Below are 13,578 nucleotides of genomic sequence, written 5' to 3'. Positions count from 1 at the left end.
ACTCCCTACAGCTCATGCCCCTCGAGTCCTGGCAACATCCTCGTAAAATGCTCTCCATTATAGAAGTTGAAATAGGTGCAAGGGATGAAATGTCAAAGGAAGTTAACTCGGATCTTTAAATCATATTCAAGGCTGATCATGTCCCAAAACTTAACAAGACATGGAGAACTATTACAGATGTCATATAAATTTAATGCAATTCTGTGACAAGTTTCTCTTTCACTTCTCTCCCTCATCTGACTTATATGGAATTTAACAGTGCAGAAAGCACCTATCAGTTTGGTGACCTATGATTGCATTTAATCTCCATACAATTCCTCTCCCTCTCTAATCACGTCTCACTCTGTTGCTTTAACCCTCTAGTTTCTCCTTGGATACATCCCCTTAAATGCATCGTCTCCTCCAAGGATTCGAGTTAGCAGGGCATCCAATTCTCATTATTCTCACTAATAGTAAAAATTCCTAACACATTCCTCTTTTGGGCGGCACGTTGGCGGAGCGAGAAGGGTTGCTGCCTTGCAGCGCCAGAGACCCGGGTTTGTTCCTGACTACAGGTGCTGTCTGTACGGAGTTTGTACGTTCTCCCTGTGGGTTTTCTCTGGGTGCTCCGAAATTCCTCCCACACTCCAAAGGCGTGCAGGATTGTAGGTTAATTGGCTTTCGTAAATTGTAAATTAGCCCTGATGTGTAGGATAGTGCTAGTGTACGGGGTGATCACTGGTTGGCGCGGACTCAGTGGGCCAAAGGGCCTGTTTCCGCGCTGTACCTTTAAAGTCTAAAGTCCTTGATTTGATTTATGAACCATCGATCACACTCTCCCATTCCATCCACACTCGTGGCAGATTACAGAAGCAAATTAACATGGTGCCACAGTGGCGTAGTGGTAGAGTTGCTGCCTTACAGTGCCAGAGATCAGGGTTCGACCCTGACCACGGTTGCTGTCTGTACGGAGTTTGTACACTTTCCCCCGTGACCACGTGGGTTTTCTCCGGGTACTCCGGTTTCCTACCACTTTCCATAAAGACGTGCAGGTTTGTTGGTTAATTGGCTTCTGTTGTTGTCCTTGGTGTGTGGAACGCAACCAGTGTATGGGTGATCGTTGGTCGGCATGGACTTGGTGGGCTGAAAGATTTGTTTCCACACTATCTCTAAAAAACCTACAAACCCGCACATCTTTCGGATGTGGGAGGAAACCGGAGCACCCGGAGGAAACCCACGCGGTCACAGGGAGAACGTGCAAACTCCACACACAAAGAGCACCTGGGGTCAGATTCGAACCCGGGTCTCTGGTGCTGTGAGGCAACGGCTCGACCAGCTGTGCCACTGCTCCGCCCTTGCCACAAAGCCGCCAATCATCAAACACCAAGAAATTCACATAATGAGGACAGTAAATGGATGATCCCCTGCACATTGCTGACTACAACACAGAGAACATAGCACAGGAACTCCGTACAGACAGCAACCGTGGTCAGGGTCGAACCCTGATCTCTGGCACTGTAAGGCAGCAACTCTACCACTACGCCACTGTGGCACCATGTTAATTTGCTTCTGTAATCTGCCACGAGTGTGGATGGATTGGGAGAGTGTGATCGATGGTCAGCATGGACTCAGTGGGCCGAAGGGCTTGTATCCATGCCACATCTCTGAACTGAACTAAGCTAAACATATACATATTTCACAGCTTGTTTAAGTGCTCCAATACATTGCTTTTCACACGGGAAGTAAGCAAGGTAATTGCATTTTAAACATGGTGGAAATTATTCACTGAGCACCTGTTAGTTCCTGAAATATCCAACATCCATCACACACACTATAATTTGAAACAAGCACAATTTAAGATGGTTAAGGATAATTTTTTTCAGAACAGATCGAGATGGGCAAAAGACTGCTTCAGTAAACGGGAGGCATCGTGACCTAAATGTTGTAAGTCTATTTCAAGTTAGATTTTCAGATCCACATGGCAACCAAAATATTGCCATTGTCAAGGCCAATTTTCTAGATGTATATTTGATCAGCTTGAAAGCTTGTACCTCTTGCCTGATGGGAGAGGGGAGACGAGGGAGTGACTGGGTTGTGACTGGTCCTTGATATATCCCACCCTTCTGCTCCCAACTCTTGTCACGTAGAAGGTACCGAAGCTTGAAAGCGCACACCACCAGATTGAGGAACAGCACCTTCTCCTCTGTAATCAGGCTTCAGGATGGTCCTTCCATCATTTAGGGTACTGTTCCATTCACTTCCACCCCATCGTGGACATTGGACTTTGTCTAAGGAACTGATGCGCTCCAATGGCGATAACTCTATTCTGCACTCTGCATCTTCCCCTTTGCCCTATGTATTGTACTTGCATTTGAACTGATTATATCTATTTATGGTATTTCTGATCAGTTTAGATGTCATGGAAAATCAGCGCAGCACTGATTTTCCGGCATGCTTGGTTCCAGAGCCTTTCTGGATTACCCGTCTTGCCAGACCAACAGAGGTCACGGCCTCCGAGAGGAGTTCAGCGGTCCGCCCAGGCCGCCGGGGGGCCAAGATACCGGCCCCACAAAGTCGGCTGTGGGAACGGATCTGCCAGCTCCGGCTGGGCCGGAGTTCCAGAGACCCGGACGCAGGGGGCAAATGTGACCCGCCGAGTGGCACGGAAGTCACGATGAGGTAAAGATGGGCCGTCTCACCCAGCCTGGGCACCACACTTTCAGGGGGATGTGCGAAGGGGGATTTAAAGGGCTCTCTCGTAATATTGTAAAGATTAAAGGAGGTGCAAGACCACCAGTTGCCGGAAAATCGTTGGTGGACCTGTTCTGTCTCCACACTCCCTCTCTGCTTCCTGTGTCCCTTCCACACACAGTACACACCCATTTCTCCCACTATTCCCACCAACCCAGTCACCCCACTCCTTTCCCCTGTTTCCTCTATTGTACTGGAGTTTGGGCAGATTGTATCTTTGTGTTCCACATCTGATCTGTTCAATAACATGTGAAACAAAGGTTTTCAATGTACCTCGCTCGGTACACGTGACAAATATAAACCTTCTTAATCGGAACCTTAATGCATGTAAGAAAGTCTCCTCTTTAAGGTGGGAAACTGTTGTTAGTCATTCTATTCATGTATTAGATTTATTCAAGGATTGGGAAAGAACTGCTAAAGAAAATATGAATCTCTTATTAATTGCGAATTATCACATTGAGATATAGAGTCATAGAGAACATAGAAAACAGGCCCTTCAGCCCAACTTGCCCACGCCGACTCATATGTCCCATCTACACTAGTCCCACCTGTCTGCATTTGGCCTATATCCCTCTAAACATATCCTATCCATGTACCTGTCTAAATGTTTGTTGAATGTTGCCACAGTCCCTGCCTCAACTAACTCCTCAGGCAACTCGTTCTATACACCCACCACCCTTTGTAAAGTAGTTACCCCTCGGGTTCCTATTAAACCTTTCCCCCCTCACCTTAAACCTATGTCCTCTGGATCTCGATTTGCCTATACTGCATTTACCCGATCTATTCCTCAATTCCGATGATAAAAAAATATAATCTAAGTATCATTAGAGAATTATTTAAATGCAATTTATACAAGTATAAACATCTGTTATTTAATAATCAAAGCTTATGGAAGGACAGATTCTAATGCTATTTTAAGGAATATTGTTACTACCTATTATGGAACAGGTCTCCGTTTTAATATTCATCAACTTCTCATTAAAATATTCCATTAGGTTTATAATTTCCTTTGCATCTGTTTGAAGTGAGTTATTTAAGGAAAAGGCTCAGTGGGGTTAAGGAACTGGCAGAACACAGCAGGTATTCACTTAAATATCTTAGAAAGTATTCTATGGCCTTATTGAAGTTGAGGGAATTCTGAATAAATGCCCTCCCCATGGAAAATTTACGCGCAGTGGGAATAATTGTAGTGATTTCAGAAACGTGCCTCTTTTCTTCTTAATTTCCACTCTCGACTTGAATTTTTACCATCGAGAAACAGTTGCAAAGAGGAATTGAACCCAAAACCAACTAAACCCTGTGGCAGGCATTTCCTAACTTATTTTTAGATTTGAAACCATATTTTATGCCTTTTAGACTCACGGGACTGCAGATGCTGGTTTTCAAAAACAACCCAAAGTGCTAGAGAACTCAGCAGGTCAGGCAGAATCTCTGGAGGTCATGGATAGTTTGATCCTGACTACGGGTGCCGTCTGTAAGGAGTTTGTATGTTCTGCCTGTGACTGCGTGGGTTTTCTCCGGGTGCTCCGGTTTCATCCCACATCCCAAAGATGTGCCGGTTTGTATGTTAATTGGCTTAAGTAAAATTGTCCCAAGTGTGTGGGATAGTGCTGGTGTACGGGTTGGTTACTGGTTGGCATGGTCTTGGTGGGCAAAGGGCCAGTTTCCATGCTGTGTCTCTAAAGTCTAAAGTCTAAAGATAATGTTTTGGGTCTTATCTAAACATCACTTAACAGTGGCACAGCGGTAGAGCTGCTGCCTCGCAGCGCCGGAGACCTGGGTTCAATCCTCACTACGGGTGCTGTCTGTGCGGAGTTTGTACATTCTCCTTGTGGCCGCGTGGGTTTTCTCAGGATGCTCCAGTTTCTGCCCACAATCCAAAGACGTGCAGGTTTGTAGACTAATTGGCTTCTGTTAAATTGCCTCTAGAATGTAGGATGCAAAAGTGGGAAGACATAGAACTCCTGTATGGGTTATCGATGATTGGTGTGGACTCGGAGGGTCGAAGGGCCTCTTTTTCTGCTGGACCTGTATCTCTAAAGGGAATAAAACTTTATGCTGGTAATTTAAAAGATTATGAGGCAAGGCTCATTAGATTGGAGCATGAATCAGATGGACAGAATCAACTAAATCTGCGCGCTGCATTTAATATAATTATGCAATTCTGTCTGCAAATAACTTTTTGAGAGGACAGAATAATGTCATGTAAATATATTTTAAATTTGTTTAGGTCTATTTGTTTAGGTCACGTACACTGAGATATAGTGAGAAGCTTTTGTTTAGCATGTCGTCTAATCGAATCAAGTAATACCAGACATGACTACGATCAAGCCAGACACAAGTTGGGGTGGCAGGGTGGCGCAGCGGTAGAGTTGTTGCCTTACAGTGCCAGAGACCCGGGTGCTGTCTGTGTGGAGTTTGTACGTTCTCCCATGTGGGTTTTCTCTGGATGGTTTTTTTCCTCCCACACTCCAAAAGTGTACAGGTTTGTAGGGTAATTGGTTTTGGTAAAATTGTAAATTATCCCTAGTGTGTTTTGATAGCACTAGTGTAACATAGAAAACATAGACATAGAAAATAGGTGCAGGAGTAGGCCATTCGGCCTTTTGAGCCTGCACCGCCATTCAGTATGATCATGGCTGATCATCCAACTCAGTATCCCATACCTGCCTTCTCTCCATACCCCCTGATCCCTTTAGCCACAAGGGCCACATTTAACTCCCTCTTAAATACAGCCAATGAACTGACCTCAACTGCCTTCTGTGGCAGAGAATTCCACAGATTCACCACTCTCTGTGTGAAAAAAAACGTTCTCATCTCGGTCCTAAAAGACTTCCCTGGTCGGCATGGTCGCTGGTCGGCATGGACTCGGTGGGCCAAAGGGCCTGTTTCTGTGCTGTATCTCTAAAGTGAAGTGCTATAGGCAGAGGAAAGAGAGAGATACATGAATGCAGAAATACAGCTCTCAACATACTACCAATGCTAAAAAGGACACAAAGTGCTGGGGTAACACATTGGATCATCCTCTCTCCTTTTCCAGCTTTTTCTCCACCCCCACCCCAGCCCGTTCCCCCACCCCCACAATCAATCTGAAGAAGTGTCTTGACCCGAAATGTTACCTACCCATGTTCTCCAGAGATGCTGCCTGACCCGCTGAGCTACTCCAGCACTCTGTGAAACGTTACCTACCCACGTTCTCCAGAGATGCTGCCTGACCCGCTGAGCTTCTCTAGTGCTTCGTGTTCTTTTGTGTATTAACCAGCCTCTGCAGTTCTTTGTTTCAACTGCCGATACTACCAATCCAGTAGTTCGGCGTTTTTTGCACAGTATAACTCGACAAAAATCCGATATTACGTTTTGAAACGTAGCTTTTAAAAACTAGAGTAAGTGCAGAGAAAAGTGTCTAATCATTCCAACAACCAGTTAATTTAGTAATGGTCAAAAAAAGACTCTTCTGTGAATTAATGCAGCTGATTTAGCTGTTTAGGGAGGAACATTGGGTGTAGAATTAATAAAAGAAAATCATTCAGCTTAGGCCCAGACAAGATCTGATAATATACTCATTCATCTTCAGAAAATGGTGTACTCTTGACAAGGGTATGTGCTCATTTGATTCAGATTTAATCAATCAAGTATGTTTCCTTTTGTCTATTTGCTCTGTGGGGGTTTTTTCCCAATCACATTTAAATTTCTTCTTGGGACTAAATTATTTTCTAATGAGCATCTTGCACTTGGCGATATATCTTCCTTTCCACAGTATTTATTTACCTTTGGAGACAATTCATTTACTTGACGTGGTAAAGGATCAAAGCACAAAGAGACAAATGATGGTTGTAATAACCAAGTGTCACTCGTTCTCTGTGCCACGCTGTGGTGCAACAAATGAGAAGGTAAACGGCAGGCTAAGGAATATTTTTTATATCAAATTTGAATGGATTATGGATAATAGCAGTTTAGAGCATCAATCACAAACGTTTGATGCCTTTGCACAAGGAGGTTAGGATGATACAACACCACCACAGGTCCTCCCCAGTCAAAGATGAGAGGGCACAGCTTTAACATGAGAGGGGCACAGTTTAAAGGAGATGTGGTGGCGTAGCGACGGTGCGCGAAACGGGCCTGGAATGAAGGCGAGGAGCCGGCAAATTCCGTAACGGCTTTTATTTCTAGCAGCGCACTGATCTCCGCTTCAGTGAGGGACTGAAAACTGGTCTCACGCAAAAATCCCTGCTACATATCTCCGTAGCACCTGTCCATCACCGTGCTGGAAGGTTCGATGTGGGAGTGGCCTGACTCTTGGGAGCCGCCACAGAACCACCCCCCCCCCCCCCCCGGGCACACAAGCCGACCGGATCGCGTGCGCTGGTCAGCCGACGCAGGGGCCGGCGAAGGCGAAGGTGGAGGGAGCGGAGAAGGAGGACACCCTCGCGGCCGAGGCTGGGCAATCTGCAGCGGCTGGCCGATGTCCAGATGTGCCGGCTTCAAACGATCGACCGACACAGTCTCCCACCGGCCCCCCCACGTCCAGCACAAAGATGGTCGGTCCGTGCTCCAGCACCCGGAACGGGCCCTCGTACGGCCTCTGGAGCGGCATCCGCTGCGCATCCCGGGGCAGGAAGACGTAGGGGCAGTCACGGAGATCCGATGGCACGTGCGGGCAGAAAATCCCGTGGCGAGACGTCAGCACGGGCGCGAGCTTGCCCACTCGCTCGTGGAGGCGCTGCAGCGTGGATGAGGGCAGCTCCTGTTGCCCTGGCGCCGATGGCACGAACTCCCCGGGCACCGTGAGCGGCGACCTGTAAACGAGCTCCGCCGAGGATGAGCCCAAGTCCTCCTTGGGGGCAGCCACAGGATTATCTCCGTAGCTGGGAGCCGCCCCCGGAACTGTCCATCACCGTGCTGGGAGGTTCGATGTGGGAGTGGCCTGACCCTTGGGAGCCGCCACACTGGCAAGGTTCCTACACGGAGGGGGGTGCGGGGCTGGAGTGCGTTGCCAGGGGTGGCAGTGGAGGCGGATATGATGTATGCAGCCTCGTGGCACAGCGATAGAGATGCTGCCTTACAGCGCCAGAGACCCGGGTTCTATCCTGACTATGGGTGCTGTCTGTACAGAGTTTGTACATTCTCTCTGCGACCGTGTGGGTTTTCTCTGGGTGCTCTGGTTTCCTCCCATATTCTAAAGATGTGCGGTTAATTGCCTTCAGTAAAAATGTCCCTAGCGTGTGACATAGTGCTGGTGTACGGGTTGATCGCTGGTCAGTGCGGACTCGGTGAGCCGAAGGGCCTGTTTCCACGCTGTATTTCTAAACTAAACTAAACTAACCAGAGGGGAATAAACTGTTCCTGAGTCCGGTGGTGCGTGCTTTCAAGTTTCGGTATCTCCTGGCCGGTGATGAGAGTGGGGAGGACAAGGAAAGATCAGGGTTGGATATATTGATGCTTGCTCTGTTTTATTATTGTTGTGTCTTCAGGTGACAGCTCATAGTCTGAAGCTGTGCCCTGCATTCCCCAAGCTATCCGAAAAACAAGGTTTGAAGTCGTTCCCACTGCTGTCACTGAAATAATAAAGCACGCGCTTGACATTTTTAAAAATGAGGTTGTGATGTTTAGAAGCATAACAGCAGCCTCCAAACATCTGTGACAATTTTATTACCTGTTGTGCTTGGTACAACATGGCAAACCTCTTACCTACAAGGGGTGACTTGCTGGAAGGCAGCAACAACAGATGGAAATGGACAACCAAAGGGGAATGTAAAATGCAGATTGTGTAATCAGCAGGAAAGTCTGGGATGCTATTGTGCATCATTATTTTTTGACTGTCTGCTATGATTACATGGTTGCAAGCAGCGACTGGCAACAAAAAAAAGCTTTAATCTCCATCCAACAGTGGCACAGCGGGTAGAACTATTGCCCCACAGCGCGAGGGACCCGGGTTCGATCCTGAGCTCAGGCGCTGTCGATGTAGAGTTTACACATTCTCCCTGTGACCGTGTGAGTTTCCTCCGGGTGCTCCGGTTTCATCCCACATGCCAAAAGACGTGCGGGTTTGTAGGTTAAATGGCCATCTGTAATTTGCCTCGTAGTGTGTAGGGAAATTGGGATAATATAAGACTGGTGTGAATGGGTGAACTAGTGTGAACTGGTTTGGAATAGATCGGGTAACCACACAGAGTCTTTTGCCCAGAGTTGGGGGATTGAGAACCATAGGTTGAGGGTGAGGCAGGGAAAGATTAATAGGATCCCGAGGGGGTTCCTTTTCTTTACGCAAATGGTGGTGGGTGTATGGAATGAGCTGTCAGAGGAAGTAGCTGGGGCAGATACTATTGCGACGTTTAAGAAACATTTAGACAATGTACATGGTTAGGACAGGTTTAGAGGCTATGGGCCAAATGCAGGCAGGTGGGACTAGTATAGATGGGCATGTTGGTCGGCATGGACAAGTTGGGCTGAAAGGCCTGTTTCTTTATGCTGTATGTGTTATGTGGAATTCTTTGCCACAGACGACTGTGGAGGCCAAGCCAGTGGATAATTTTTAAGGCAGAGATAAATAGATTTTTGATTAGTACAGGAGTCAGGGGACATGGGGAGAAGGCAGGAGAATAGGGTTAGGAGGGAGAGATAGATCTGGCATGATTGACTGGCAAAGTAGACTTGATGGGCCGAATGGCCTAATTCTACTCCTATTCCTTATGACCTTATGACAAGATTTGTATCCAGGGATGTTAAAAGTAGAATATAAGTGAAGATAAAGTTGGAAGAAGGCATACTTAAATACAAATATGCGGAAAGCAGTGCAAAAAATAAATATGGTCAAAGAATAGTAAAATAAGAGGTTTTACAAAGAATGTAAAATTACACTCCATTTGAAAGTAGGAAAATGTAGTTTAAAAATCATAATATTATCAGAGGTTTGCACTTTTACAAAGCACGAGACCAAGTGGATCCGTTGGGCCCAAACCTCTCCTGCATTGGTGCAGCACCCTCTCCTACCCCCCTCCCCCTCCCTCCCCTCCCCCTCCCCCCTCCCCCTCCCCTCCCCACGTCCCCTTCCCCCTCTCCATCCCCCTCAACCCCCCTTAACCACCTTCCTCCCTCCCTCCCTCCCTCCCTCCCTCCCTCCTCCCTCCCTAGGAGATAGATTTAAACTTTAAAATGTGAATAACTTTAAAAATATAACACCGATTTCAATAAAACTACTTGTTTTACCATTAAAGCGATGACGGTGAGTAAGGTGGGCCCAAAATTGTCAAGCTATCGTGTACCGTTTTGGCTGTAGTTCGATCACAAATAAACAAACAAACGTGAGTTTTAGTATATAGATGTTCTGTTGGTAGGATATCTGCAAGGACAAAAAGGTGAATAAAACTTGAGACAAATGTGAGTTGTAATAATGATTGACTGAATTAAAATGTTAGTTTTATAGTATGGAGGGCAGAGATGGAGGGTGGAAGGGGAAGGTTGTTATCGGAGTCAGATGGACAACTTTGTCACACAGGTGGTGGTAGTTGTATGGAATGAAATGCCAGAGGAGGTGCAGTGGTTCAGTGGTAGAGCTGCTGCCTTACAGTGCCAGAGACCCGGGTTCGATCCTGACTACGGGTGCTGTCTGTACAGAGTTTGTACATTCACCCTGTGACCACATGGGTTTCATCCAGGTGCCGCGCCACTGTGTTGCCCCTGGTTCCTGTTGGCTACTTCTTTTCATTCTGCACTCCCTCACTCTTTGTCCCTTGCCCCATCCCCCCCTCCTCCCCCTTACCCACCATCAGAGTGTTATAGAGTCATCGAGTCATAGAGCATGGAAACGGGCCCTTTCATTCCAACATGTCCAAGGCGACCAAGGTGCTTCATCTGAGCTGGTCCCGCCTGCCCGCGTTTGGCCCCATATCCCTCTGAACGTTTCCCATCCATGTATCAGATTCACTGATCCGGGGGAACGTGAGAGGGTGGCTCCAAAATTGGATGGAGTCCAATGTTTTCTGAATAAATCAGAATATGCGCTGCAAATCACAGCTTTGATTTATTGTGACACTTAGCTACTGTTACACTTTAATCATTGGCAGTGGGTAAATGGAGGAGACTGACTTTCTCATCACACCACCAAGATCCGAACGGTACAGAGGAATTGAAATGCACTGAATAAGCAAACCGAGTTGGAATTCCTATCTTGAGAAAACTATCGGCTTAGCGGTATGATTTATGGAACCAATTTGAGGTGGTAAATGAGATATAGCAAGATCCATGACAGAGATTGAATTAAAATTTTGGATTGCTTGCACTCTGTTCATGATTGCACACAGGATATGAATAGTGTTGGGAGGATTATCTTATCGAAGCATATAAGATTGTTAAGGGGTTGGACACGTTAGAGGCAGGAAACATGTTCCCAATGTTGGGGGAGTCCAGAAGCAGGGGCCACAGTTTAAGAATAAGGGGTAGGCCATTTAGAACGGAGATGAGGAAAAACTTTTTCAGTCAGAGATTTGTAAATCTGTGGAATTCACTGCCTCAGAAGGCAGTGGAGGCCAATTCTCTGAATGCGTTCAAGAGAGAGCTAGATAGAGCTCTTAAGGATAGCGGAGTCAGGGGGTATGGGGAGAAGGCACTGATTGAGAATGATCAGCCATGATCTCATTGAATGATTGTGCTAGCTCGAAGGGCCGAATGGCCTACTCCTGCACTTATTGTCTATTGTCTATTGTCTATTGATTAGTTTACTTATTGCTTCTCAAAACAACATTGAAAGGTCCCTAAAGGTTACCCAGAAATAGTTGAATCGATAATCAATAAATTCCCAGCCAAACTGTAATGGCAGGTAAACAAGCAACAAATAAATATTCAAAGTAAGTCTCTGAACATTCAAAATATTTCAGTGTGGCAATCACTGTCAATCATTGACTGAAAGGTACAGCTTGGAAATAGGGCCTATGGCCCATCGAGTCCACGCTGACCATCGATCACCCATTCACATTACTTCTATGCTATCCCATTTCCTCATCCACTCCCTACACATTAGATATATGGACATAAAATGTTGGAGTAACTCAGCGGGTCAGGCAGCATCTCTGGAGATAAGGAATAGGTGATGTTTCGGGTCGAGACCCTTCTTCAGACAAATGAGGCTGCCTGACCCGTTGAGTTACTCCAACATTTTGTGTCTATCTTCAGTGTAAAACAGCATCTGCAGTTCCCGCTACAAGTTGAATATTTAAATGCTTGATTTTTAATAGATTTTTAATGTTTCTGCGTGTGTGACAGGCAGGTAAGCATAAAGCAAAGTACTGGAGGAACTCAACAGGTCAGACAGCATCTTTGGAGGGAAAAGGATGTCTCTTTTTCACCTCTAGCCTTTGTCATTTACTACACTCATCTGCCAATCCCCTTCCCACCTCTCCTCAACTGAATAGTTTATCTTGGTATCATGTCCAACATGGACATTGTGGGACAAATGGCCTGGTTCTGTGCTGTACTGTTCTATGTTCTATGTGCTATGTTTTCCAGTACCAGCCAACTTAACAGACTCAGTGTATGCTCAATTCATCAACCCCTAAGTACATTAGACATAAACAGTTGATAAGTTAATCGTTTGATTCTAGCATGGCCCATTTTTTCACTAATCTATTGGTATGCTGATAACTTGAGAGAGGAAAATCGACAACACTAGAAAATAATGGCTGATGATTAAGATAATGATAATGATGAAGGAAAATCAGGGGTGGCACAGTGGTGCAGCTGGTAGAGCCATCGCCTCACAGCACCGGAGACCCGGGTTCGATCCTGACCTCGGTTGCTGTCTGTGTGGAGTTTGCATGTTCTCCCCTGTGACCAGGTGGGTTTCCTCTGGGTGCTCTGGTTTCCTCCCACATCCCAAAGACATGGCGGGTTTGTAGGTTAATTGGCCTCTGTAAATTGTCCCTGGTGTGTTGGGTGTATTGCGAAAGTGGGATAACATAGAACAAGAGTGAAGTGGTGATCAATGGTCGGCTGAAGGGTCGGTTACCTTGCTGTATCTTTCAATTCAATTATCTTTTCGATTCAACAAAATAGTCTCACTGGAAGTATCAGAAAAATATCTGCAGTCTGCAGATTTATTCTTTTTTCTTTATTTTTGTCGAACAAAACCTGCTTTTTCAATATTGTATGTTCTGGTCAAGTTGGAATTGAAAACATCTACATTGCAATTTCTCCATCTTTTATGTATGATGCATAAAAAAATATAGAATCTCCATTATCTTCAGTCATGTCTAACGGCTCAGCATGTGATGAACTTGGAAGGCAGCACGTTCTAAGCCCAAGCCAAATAAATTAAAACCGGTCTTCATTTTACAATAAGACATTTAAAAGAAGCATAATGGTCTAACATTGTGAGATTAAAAAATATTCTCTGACATATAAATCATTGAACTGGGAGACTCCATAAAACTACAGTAATGCAAAATAATTAAAAGTTAAATAGCATGAAATGATGAAGACCAACAAGGTTATCATGGCCCTGCAAACCCGTTGAAGGTCGAATAAACAGTTAATAGAATTCATAGTAATTTATACAGAATACTTTATACATTTTAATGTGCTGGGAGAGATTTCGCTGTGCCAAAAGCCACTCATTCATCACATAGGAGGCTAAAGTGTGGCATAAGGGACAGGTTTGACTGCAGGGATATGGCAACATTACTGACATTACAAAGTCAGGCTTTTCTCAAAGACTTGTACATTCAAACCTTGCATAATCCAAACAGGTCATCAGACATAGCTGTCTAGAAATTGGACACACGTCACAATTTTTTTTACACATGCAAATCATGGACGTACGTGTAGACACAAGGAACTGCAGATGCTGGTTTATGG

Source organism: Rhinoraja longicauda, chromosome 24 (genome assembly GCF_053455715.1).
Source record: "Rhinoraja longicauda isolate Sanriku21f chromosome 24, sRhiLon1.1, whole genome shotgun sequence".
NCBI classification, from domain to species: domain Eukaryota; kingdom Metazoa; phylum Chordata; class Chondrichthyes; order Rajiformes; family Arhynchobatidae; genus Rhinoraja; species Rhinoraja longicauda.
Note: the sequence above shows the minus strand (reverse complement) of the source record.